This window comes from Bactrocera latifrons, unplaced genomic scaffold, assembly GCF_001853355.1.
Source record: "Bactrocera latifrons isolate USDA-ARS-PBARC rearing strain unplaced genomic scaffold, ASM185335v1 scaffold_85, whole genome shotgun sequence".
Lineage (NCBI taxonomy): Eukaryota > Metazoa > Arthropoda > Insecta > Diptera > Tephritidae > Bactrocera > Bactrocera latifrons.
The window spans coordinates 354,450-366,294 of NW_017537545.1; the positions used below are offsets into that span (position 1 = coordinate 354,450).

At 36.9% G+C, this 11,845-nt stretch overlaps 2 protein-coding genes across 5 annotated transcripts in view; one reads left to right on the forward strand and one right to left on the reverse strand.

The window, feature by feature from the left end:
- LOC108977199 (calcium uniporter protein, mitochondrial) overlaps positions 1-11,845 on the reverse strand; it is a 165,365-nt gene that overhangs the window by 4,967 nt on the left and 148,553 nt on the right. The window lies entirely within an intron of this gene.
- LOC108977198 overlaps positions 4,446-11,845 on the forward strand; it is a 90,412-nt gene continuing 83,012 nt past the window's right edge. The window contains exon 1 of one of the 3 annotated variants that reach the window (XM_018946773.1): positions 4,446-4,523. The gene's annotated coding sequence lies outside the window, so the exon portion shown is untranslated. The remainder of the gene's footprint in view (positions 4,524-11,845) is intronic. The other 2 variants (XM_018946772.1, XM_018946771.1) reach the window with 2 other exon arrangements.

Consider the following 11,845-nt stretch of genomic DNA (forward strand, 5'->3'; position numbering starts at 1 on the left):
CCGGAAACATATGATCAATCCGCCGAATACCATGTCGAAGGTGAGCCGAAGCCGAAAAAATTACGCCAAAGAATTTTATTTGAGTTTTAAGTGTCTTTTGCGCGACGCTTTTCGTAAAAAGGGGCATCACCGTGATAATGCGCCGTCGGGTGCATCATCCGGCCAAATTATTTCCAATATTTGGTATAGATTATTTTCTAAGGCAAAAATGTAATATCCGACAAAACTGTTCAGATCAGATTACTGTAGCATATAGCTTCCATACAAACTGAACGATCGGAAAAAAGTTCTTGTGTGGAAAACTTTGGCATTTGACAAGATATATTCACGAAATTTGGTATAGATTGTTTTCTAAGACAGAAATGTAATATTCGAAAAATTAATGTAGCTTATAGCTTCCATACAAACTGAACACATAGTTACTAAAAGAAATGTATATTAGCTTCGGTTCAGCCGAAGTTAACGCTTTTTTTGGTTACCCTTGAAATCAGTGGTGAAAATCATGCAAATTTCGTTGTTGGGAATTGGTCATTGACACCACTACAACGTTGGCTAGAAAAATTGACTAGAGCTTCATCAAAGTTTTTCATCAGCCTCCTAATAATAATAGATCAAGGAAAAATGCGTGCAACAAAGCCTATTCGCCAAACACGAGTAATTACGCACATTCAATGGGCAAATAGTTTCATGTTGATTGAGAAAAAGTAAGTTTCGTGGCAATATGTATATGACTGTAGCGGCAGAATGAGTGTTTTCTTTCATGCACGCGTACATATTGTCACTTTTATGGTGTGAATCTCATCCCCCCGCCACCCACAGTCAAGGCTAAGGCTATTGACTGACTGGAACGCTGTAGAAACTTAATTGCTCAACTATGCATGCACAGACGTGATGTTTACTGCAGCAGTTAAACGTTCTCAATGCTCTCTAGAGCACAACTCTTCACGCTGAATTCGAATGGAATTTTCTTTTCGATCTCGCATGTTTGATTAACATTACTACTGGTACTTGGTAGTCGGTAGTAGTTAGGAAAATATTACGAATTGCAAAGTTGATTAGCATTTCGTTAAGAGCCTTACATGTGTAAATATGTATGTATGTACTATACAGATGTTGTGAGCACGCTTCATCAAATAAATGAGAATGTCGAGGGCAAAGCATGATATATAAATGAGGGAAATAAATATTTGGAACATTGAGCAGCACTCAGAAGCATAGGCATTCAAATACACATAAAACAAATCGAAGCATGAAAATATTTGTGGCATTTTTATTTGGATTTTTACAAAAAAGTTAATATTTTTAAAATTTACCGAAATTATTTTGACTTGAAATAATAAGTAGATGAAAACCAAATGCCAAACCAAAAGCCAAACCAAAACCGAAAGTGAAATGTGGTAGCTAAGAAACGTTAATAATGTAGTTTAATTTACACATATTTCATAACAGGCTAGATGTTTAACGCTGCTAACGCACACGCCGTATTCACCAGACTTAGCCCCTTCTGATTAGCATTTGTTTTCATCGATGGGACAAGCATTCCGTCAGTAGTACTTCGATTTCTACGAAGAAGTCGAAAACTGGATGTCTGATTGGTTTGCTTTAAAAGTCGAACATGGTACAATTTGCCAAAAAGATAGTCAAAATGTGTAAAAAGCAATGGTCAATATATCGAATAATATTTTTTTTTACTTTCCCATTCAAAATTAGTACATCGTTTTCAGAAAAAAAAAAACTCACTTCATATAGGAACACCGGTGTGATGTACATACATATGAATTGAATATTGTTTTACCAACACTTTACATATAACAGTTGTTTTTTTTTTATATCTGCTGTTTTAAATGAGATGTTATTTTATAGTTAATATGCATCCTTCTATATTTCGGTATTTGTCAGCCCTAGTTTTGCAATCTGGCAACTCACAACTTCATCGTAAAGTCTGTCATTTTTGATGAGGTTGTCTTTTATATTTCGGAATTTGGAATCACTAGTATTGCAATCTTTGAACTCACTATGTTTGGACCTTATGTGGCTTAAGGTTTGGAAAATCAAAACCGACGAGATCTTCACCATATGCAAAATCTTGAAAATGACCCGTGAAAATAATTTCGACACACACCATCTCTGAAACCCGCTCCGAGTCCTTCTACACAAAACCAGGTTTCAGGCAGAGCGATTCCCTATCTTGCGATTTCTTCAATTTACTCCTGGAGAAAATAATGCGAGCTGCAAAACTAAATAGAGAAGTTAACATCTTCTAATAGAGTGTACAGCTGCTACGCCAATAATATTGATATCATTGGCCTCAACATCCGCGCTGTTAGTTCTACTTTCTCCAGAATGAATGAAGAAGTGTAGAATATGGGTCTGGTAATCAACGAGGGGAAGACATAATATCTCCTGCCATCAAACAAACTGTCGTCGCACTCTCGATTTGGCTCCCACGCCTCTGTTGACAGTCGTAGATAATCTCGTCTACCTTGGAAGCAGCATTAACATCAAAACAACAGCAGCCTGGAAATTTAACGCAGAATAACTCTTGCTAACAGGTGCTACTTCGGACTGAGTAGGCTATTGAGAAGTAAATCCTCTCTCGACGAATAAAGACAAACTCAATAAGTCACTCATCATCCCCGTCCTTCTATATGGTGTAGAGGCATGGACCATGACAACATCTGATGAGTTCTCGAGAGAAAAGCTTTGCGAGAGCGCAATTGGCAACTGCGAACACCGCAGTCGATGGAGCTTTGAACTGTTCGAGATATATGATGACATTGACATAGTTCAGCGAATTAAGAAACAGCGGCTGGCTAGGTCATGTCATCCGTATGGACGAAAACATTCCAGCTGCGAAAGTATTCGATGCAAGAGAAGAGGAAGACATCCAGTTGAAAAGACAATGTGGAAATGCAATGTGTGGCTACACTTGGAGTCTCTAATTGGCGCCACATTACGAAAAGAAGAAATGTCTGGCGCGATGTTGTTAACTCGGTTATGACTGCGTATATAAGCTGTGTCTACGCCAACAGAAAAGAAGAATACTCAGAACGCTTTGTCACAGTCACAGTCACAGTAACTTAAAATATTATTTATTGCCAGATCGGTAAGTGATCTATCGTGAGATTGAGACAACTATAGACATTATTTCAAAAAATGCATCATATTTGACTGAAAGAAATTGATTTCATTTTGGATACCACACAATTTGTCAATCGCTCAAAAAAAGGCTTGCTTTCAATTGGTCGGACGAAATGTTAAAAAAGCAATAGGGGCGCTTTGAAACGTTTATGACATCGTGGCAGGTGATGAATCGTGAATTTACGCGTATGAACCCGAAATTGAATAGCAGTCGACTGGATGGGTGTTTCCACCAAATTCAACAAAAGCTGTTCCCATAGTTTTCAAGTCATATACGAAGAACTGTATATTTCACTTTATAAGTGTGGACTTCGTTGCACTCGTTCCTCTAGGTAGTAACTCAAACTTTGATAAATGTAAATATAATATCATAGCATTTGGTGTTGCTGTGCGTGTTTGGTGCAATAAAATAGCAGGCAACCTGCCGAACGTAAATTCGTGTTTCCACATTTGTTGTAGTCATTAAACACAAACATTACAAGTGCTCATGTTATCAACTTCTTAACTTCTTTCTCAATTCTACATAAGCGCCTTTTCTGCATTTGCTTTTATTTATCAGTTTGCTTGCCACATTTGCAGGTTTCGCTGCAATTAATATTATGTTGGCCCACCAAAGTATTGTTCGCTAAAAGCTTGTTTTTGTTTTTTACTCACCACTGGCTATTTCTCTGTGTGTTTGTTGTTTCTCCAACCTACAAGCGTTTATTGTACACTCTGCTTGCAGCTCATTTTCACGCCAAAGATGTGTGTAGTTTCGTATTAATTTTCTTTTTAAATCAAATTTCTTTAACGCTTGAGTTATTCGCGCCGACGCTGCCACTGCCATTGCGCGCACTTGACTCTCATTGGCATCATCATGGCAAACTTTATGCGCTTATTGTTGTACTCCATATAACTGTAATGGTGAAGCCACCATCTTCATTATGCTCATCATTGTCTTTGGATATTCAGTCATTAGCGAGACTTTGGCGTCATAACTGGTGCGCGAGCACCTACAGACATACAGACATATGCATGTACATACATATGTGGGTAAGTGGTGCTATTTGGCCGCTTGCTGGATTGTCTGTTGCGGTTGTTGGCCATCACTGCCGCCTGCACGTCTGCCCCACTGCCGCCACTACCCAGCGCCACCAGCGCCGTTGCTGATTATTATTTTCATGCACTTTGATTTTTTGGGATTTTCAGTAAGCATTTCACGATTATGACTAGCGCAGCCAGCTACTTACATGTACTTGTACTTGTAAATTGCTTTTTTTCTCCATCGGCGCTTATTAATGGAATTAAAAATTCAGTTAACTTTCAGATTTTCGCGCTTGCAGACGTTCCCGGCGGATCGCCCATGTACGCGGTCCGAAAAACGGTGCATTAAGCATACTTGTGTTAGTGTTAGTTAATTAAAAAGAATATATATNTTATATATAAATACAGAAAATATGCAAAAAAATTGTAAAAACAAATTTGCAATTCCATTTATTGTGACAAAGTTTCAAATCACTACCACAAATGCTACAAATTCGTGACAAGTGACAAGTGAAATGTCAAAGTGTGATTGACTGTCGCTCAAGCAGGATTAAGCAATCAAAGTTCATACAGTCACAAAGTCTTGCGGACCAACAAAACAAAAAAAAAAAAAAAAAAAAAAAAAAAAAAAAAAAAAAAAAAAAAAAAAAAAAAAAAAAAAAAATAAATAAATAAATAAAAGAATAAATAAAAACAAAAAAGAAAGAAACAACAGTTGTTGTTGTTGCGCTGTTGTTGACGGCGCTGGCACGAACACCTCTTTAACTCGCTGCATGCCACCCAGTCACATCCTCAAAAATTCTGAAAGTGTCAACTTATTGCCCCGATTGATGTTGTTTACCCAAGCAATATGTGCCATAACACGCCGAAAACTCTTTACAATACCCTAGGGATGACAGAGGGAAGTGTATTTGATTAACCATTGAAGAAATTGCTCGCTCTTTCCCTTATCACCGCCAGTTAAGTGTCTGCTGCTTAAGCGCAAAATGGCGGTCAAATGGGATATTGACAGTTGATGCCTTGAGGAAGACAAATAACAGTTCTTCAACGACTTTCCATAATGTTGCAAAGTTAAAAGAAATTTTAAGTGTTTGCTTGAAACTTCGAATGTCCTTAGCGTATTTGTGTATAAAAATGAAAAAGAAATATAAAACATTGCAATCTTTTCTATTGCTTGCTCTTCGATTTGTAGCTATGTAGAAAATATTGTGTAGACTTGCTAGATGGCAATTGCTCACATTTTTAACCCCAAACATACAACGCAATGATTTCGAATATTCGAAGGGTTAAGTTTTAGTTTTGTGTGAGGTTAAGTTTTAAACTTCTGAAGGGTGATACATTTTGAGGTTCCCTATTTTTCAAAGAAAAATTATAAAAACTTCAAATTTTATCATTTTATTCATTAGCATTTATTTTTTCAAGATTAACTCTTTCAAATGTTAGCTGCGGCTACGTCTCAGATGGTTTATCCGTTGAGTCCAAATTTTGGATGACTTGTTCAAGCATTTCGTCCGGTAACTGGTGGATGACGCGTGTGATGTTTTGCTCTAGGGCCTGAATCAAAGCGGGATTGTCCTCATAGACTTAGATTTTACGTATCCCTATAGGAAAAACCGCAGCAAATCGTTTTTTTTTCTGGGTGAAATGTAAGCTATTGAATCTCTTCAAGAAGGTCTTCGTCCCAAATGTGGTAAGTTTGCTTGTTTAAATATCCATTGAGCCGGAAATGAGCCTCATTGGTCAACAAAATATGGCTCGAAAACGACGGATCTTCTTGGAACTTTTCAAGAGCCCATAGAGCGAAATGATGTCGCTTGGGAAGGCCGTTGAACGATTTCCGTTCTTGCACAAACTGTATTTTGTACGCTTTCAAGCCATTCTATTCGCCGAATCGACTCTACACGGTCTTCGTGTACACTTTCAGCTTTTTGGAATTGTATACTCAGTAGGCCGAATATGTTGACCATAAGTTGAGCGAAGCGCGCAAAACAAAAATTTGCTTCTTTACAAAAAATGAACTTTCGTAATAAAGTTGAACGATTTTTGAACGTTGCTCTGGCTATTGAAAGATGTACCTCTACTTGCATCACCTGTTAAATATGTGTAACTGTGTGAGTTTAGGTTTTAGGCTTCTACAAAGCATACTGATTTCCAGCCGCATAAAATTGAACTCGGATAATTGACCTTTCCTCCATTTCGTGAATTTGTTTCCACAGAGCGGATATTTGTATTTCAGGAATTTGCAAATGTTATCGATATGGAATTCTTCTGTTCTTTTTTGGTGACTTCAAATTGATATTATATTAACATAGAATCATACTATTTGGTACAAGATTGATGAACAACGAGCATACCACAAAGTTACCTTGGGCATGTCCACCCAAAAGCTCTTACTTTTAGCTAAAAGAGAATTTAGTAAATTGTAGGGATTATCACTTTAGAAAAATTAACGTAAAAGACATTTGACAGCTTAGATGGAATTTTTTTATACTAAATCCACTAAATTGCTGAATAAGGCTTAATTTGGTTAGCACCAAGGAGCACAATAGATCTAATAACAGTCTATGTACGGCCGGCTATAATGAGCTTTCTATTTCAAACAACCAACCAATAATAGAGCCTTCGCTGTTGAAAAAACTTGAGATTGACAATCTCGTCATATACCTTTTACAGCCTGTTTATCGGAAGTCGAGTACCTCGCTGGTAATATCAATCTCTAGTACGTAGGTTCCAACCAATTCTAGAACGACAGTAAAGCAGTTATCTCACAGCTAATATCTCAAGTCTCCAAAATAAAGAACATGTATTTACTCCTTTTTCCATGAAAGGAGGATTCCCGTAACTGGAACGTAATGTTACGCATACTTCCTTCTGTAATGTTTCCCGTACACAGAGAAGGGTTTTATATAGCTATGACAATAATAAACATCTGTATGTGTATAAATATGCACCGAACTGAACACGCTTCGTACTCCTTAGTATGACTTTCGATGTGGAAAATGCTTGAAAATTCCAAAAAGGTTGTCTCTAGGCCTACTCTTGTCTCAAAGCAGTAATTCCTAATTCGACCTCAATTTGGGTGTTTAAGTTTAGTTGTGTTTTCATTTCAGATTTATAGTTTCCCGTTGCTCTTACTGCAAACACAACTGGAAAGCACTAACAACAACGAAACAAACACAAATTGAGTTTCGCCCAAAACATCACAAAACTCCCACACAAGTGCCCTATGTATGTTGAGCCGCAACATCGTCAACATCATCAGCAACGGTGCGTGGGGCAACAACGTTAGCAATGTAATGACATTGCTACTCGTTCTAGTGCTGCTCGGTTACTGTGGTTGTGGTAGTTGTGATAGTGGAAATTCGCAAAAAAAAGTTATTTTTGGTTTTCAAGCGGAGGCTGGTTGACTGGCTGGGCGTCTGACTGCTTTGCCCGGCTAACCCATCGTGATAAAAAAAATTCAGTAGTTTGGCTACTTATTTGGCTCCTTTATTTGCTCGTGCTTTTTTGTTTGTTTGTTGATAACCTTTTATTTTCTGGCTTGTTAGGTTTAACTTTTTGAGTTGCGCATGTGGTGCACTAATATCAACGGTTCACCTTACAAATTCTCAAATGGATTTCCATGTAGTGTACGAAAGTGTCTCCGATTCGGATTGAACTAGTCGATTTGTGATGAAGTAAGTGTTACTAACAACACAATCGGGTATCAGAAACCATATTGAAAACTGTAAATATTTTTATACCCTGAACAAGGAATATTAAATTTGCCAACATGTTTGTATCTCAGAGAAGGAAACATCGGAGACCCTATAAAATATATGTCTAAATGATCAGCATGACGAGTTTAGTCGATTTAGCTATGTGCGTATGTCTGTCTGTTTGTATACACGGAAACTAGTCGCTCAGTTTTTGAGATTTCGATCTAAAAATTTGAACAAGTTGTCTTCTTTTCAAGACGCTGCTCTTTTGTCGGAACCGCGGATATCGGTCCACTATAGAATATAATTGCCATACGAACTGAACGATCGGAATAATTTTCTTGCAACGAATCTTTTGTGTATGTGAAGGGTATTATAAGGTTATAAAGTGGGCTTTTTGGGTTAAATTGACACACAATTTAATTGTCAAGATTTTGATTGGCGAATATTAGCCGAATTTCATTAATTATATTTCTTCTATTAATTATTTTAAGCACCTAATAGATAACAGATTTAATATGAGAAATATATACATACATGTGTTTGTCGAGCTATCAGGAAAACAAGAAAGAGTTACATATTACGCATAAGCGATATATGAACCTTCTGCACCTTAACTCTTTAAATCACTAAAATAATTACTAAAACAATCCAATTGAATTGTTAACGAATATATTAGCCAACTTTGATTTATGAATTTCTCTCACTTAGAGAATGTTTCTTGTTGAGCACTGCTAATGAGTTCCACAGAAGGAATTTTTCATAATTTATTTAAGAATAAACTAGAGGGCCTTATTCGCTTATTGAGAGACCCTATGATTTTATGGATTTTTTACGCAACACTGAAAGTTCATGGGCTATTGAAATCACGACAACCAAAATAAGGAACTACCATCAAGAATCCCGTAAAAATAAATTGCGAAATTGTGGGTAATTTGAGAGATCAGATTTTTTACTGAATTTTACGTATTTTCTCAATATTTATTTAAATTTTGTGATTAATATATATATATGTACATATATATGGGTTTAATATGGGATTTATTAATTATATATACTTTTCTGTGGAATGGATACCGAAAAATACCCATGAATACTACTCTATCAAATTAGAGAGTTTTATATCATGTTACCTATGATCTACACTTTGACTTTGTTCTAATTTTGGAACAAATGAGTCAGTATTTGTTCGCCGAAATATATATTTTTTTTTTAGATTGCTATGAGCGTCAGTGTGATCTGTGCCAAATGACACATCAAAATAATCTTTAGTGTTTAGCAACAAAAAAGTTTGATTAAATTTTGTGTGCGGAATTATATTTCTGGTCCTGAAACGTTAAGAATGTTGAAAAGGTTTTCGGTGCTAACTGATTGTCGCGAGAAAGTGTTTTTGATTGGTACAAATTATTCTATGAGGGTTGTGAACGTGAATGTCCAGAACGGCCATCAACATCAACTGATGATCAAAACGTCAATAAAGTAAAGGATTTGGTGCTTGGGAACCGACGTCGGAGATCTTACTTGCATCGTTAGAATATCAGAAGAACCAGTAAAAAGCATTTTGAAAGAAAATTTGATTAGAAAAAATTTGATTAAAAAGAAAGTGAAAAAAGTGATTGGTTCCAAAATCACTAAATTTTTACGAAAAATAGCGTCGTGTTAACGTCTTTCACCACCAGGACATCATTAAACGTATTATTAATGGCGATGAGTTTTGTATCATTGCTTAAGATGATCAATCAGCCGAAGGTCGTGGCAAAGATGCGTCGAAGCCGAAAAAAGCACGGTAATAGTTTTGTTGACAGCTGACAACAAGGAATTCTATTTAAGTGCTATGCTTCTTTTGCGAAARTAATTCTTCGAACTTTTTATGCAAAGCAATAGAAATTGGCTTTCAATCACAATGGTAGTGTTAGCTAACATAAATGTCCCTAGTAATTCAATAATATTATAATCTTCAAATAAATTGTCATACAAAGTGAACGATCAAAATCTACAGATCTTTATTATAGCTTCGGTGCAATTCTGAAGTAGGAATGTAGTATACGGATATAACATACAATGATCGACATTTTCGGTATAACGTCAACTATAGATATTGGGGTTCACATACCTAAGGGCTTGAACAGTATTCGTTGGATTTGGACAATTTTTCGTCATTTATATATTTTTTTCCCGTTATTTTAATTGATTCTTGATTTGTGTACTGGAAAGTGAAAGAATCAAGTGGAATTTTAAATTATGTTGTATGGGAAGTAGGCGTGGTTGAAGTCCTTTTCTGCTAATTTCTACACTGTGATAAGAATGCGACGTACTAAATTTTGTCGAAATCCTTAGGTCGGTCGGGTCCCGGGATATGTGATATCACCAAAAAATGGATGGTGCCACGCCCATCTTCCAATTTTTACACCGACTCCCATAAATCGTTCTGATACCATTTAGGGGGGTAAAATTTAATGTCTTTGGCGTATTTAATTATAAATTCATTGCGTTTTTAGTAGTTTTGAACAGTACCAATATATGGGGAGTGAGCGAGTTTATCTACCGATTTCATTCATTTTCACACTGTCTGTGGTCCGATTACGCGTATCTATGAACTCGTAATTCTTTTATAACTTAGGAACCAGCATACCAAGTTTCATCAATATATAAAATTACCTAAACTTTTACTCAAGTTACTGCTTGCATGGATAGACGGACGGAAATACAGACAGGCAGGCACCCCGATTTGAATTTTTCTCATCATTCTGACTATTTATATAATATATACATATACAAGGAGCGTTTCAAAGTAAACCGGACTTAAAAAAAAAAAAACAGATCCAATGGTTTTTTCGGCAAAATCAATATTGTTTAACAAGTATTTTAGCTCGTTGGCCGGTATGGCCGCCAGTATGCCAGTGCAATCCTTTTGAATGGCCTCTACGTCTGTATAACGCTTTCCTTTCATGGCACACAGTCGCACGTTGCCATATCAGGTGAATACTGGGAGCGGTTGATCTTTAAATTATGATTTTTGTTCAAATAAACCTCTTTAATGATGTCTTCGAATGTTGGATTCTGAGCAATTTTGGTCGTCAATCAATTTGTGTGTGCACACACCTTTCATAAGTCCAAATGTTCGTTCAAAATGCGAAAAATCGATGTTTTGGAGATGTCGACACCAGTCGACATATAGATAGCGCCACCAGGGGGCGCTAGATTCAAAAAGTCCTGTTTACTTTGGAACTCACCTTGTATAAGCTTGTATGCAAGCTGAAAAGGCACCTATCCAGTATGGGTCTATCATCTTGCGCAAACTGTCGGTTTAGCGACAAGGACCCTGAAACCCCGGAGCACCTGTTAATCGGCTGCATTGCAGTCTGTAGGCGCAGGTCGAAGGCCCTTGGAGCCATGTTTCCGGATAGGGATCACATCGCCTCGCTAGCACCCAGCAGAATACTGGACTTCATCAACATGCTGGGGCTAAGCGAGTCCCTGTGAGTTAGGTGAGGGCACAATAGACCTAAGGTCGCAGTGCATTCCTCAATTATTTATCTATCTATCTAACCCTATATCTATCTTGCTTAGTTTTAGGTGATACTTACAATCGTTAGGCGAACAAAACTATTATAACGTGTATCAACAGGTTGCAAGAGTATAAAAAGTTCGCGCATAATTGCGAGCCGAGCAAAAACTAGTCCATTTTTAATAAGTCCTGCATCATACTGGGTTAATTCTTTTCGAATGTATGGTAACACAACTGACTCACATGTAGTACATACGAATATGTATGTATGTATGCACACGTATTTGATTTTGTAGATGTTTACGCATGAAAACCGCGCCAAATGCAACTGCTTTCCTATTAGCAAAAAGTTTACTGCTTAGAGCAGGCTGTTCCTAGCGCCTTTTTGGCATTTTTGACAGTTTATAGTTTCTGTTTGCGGCCTTCTTTCGCCAAGGATACAACCGAATTTAAGATTAAAGTTCGAAATAAATTG